The sequence below is a fragment of the Blastomyces gilchristii genome (genome assembly GCF_000003855.2).
Source record: "Blastomyces gilchristii SLH14081 genomic scaffold supercont1.1, whole genome shotgun sequence".
Taxonomy (NCBI): domain Eukaryota; kingdom Fungi; phylum Ascomycota; class Eurotiomycetes; order Onygenales; family Ajellomycetaceae; genus Blastomyces; species Blastomyces gilchristii.
This window is the reverse complement of record NW_003101682.1, coordinates 2,266,991-2,267,226: the sequence shown is the minus strand read 5'-3', so window position 1 is coordinate 2,267,226 and position 236 is coordinate 2,266,991.

Below are 236 nucleotides of genomic sequence, written 5' to 3'. Positions count from 1 at the left end.
TTACGCTCGCTTTGTGCTTGCGCAGGCCCCTCCTTTTCTACCCCCTCCCCCCCTCTAACCCCCCCTTCCCCCCTTCCCCCCCTTCCCCCCCCCTACCCCCCCAACACCCCCCCCACCCCCTCTTCCCCCCCCGCGGGGGTGATTTCCCCGGCCCCCCCCTACAGACCACAACCCCCGGGCCAATTGCTAATACAATTGGAAAATGAAGAGACTAGCTCTATGCACCAATCTTAATT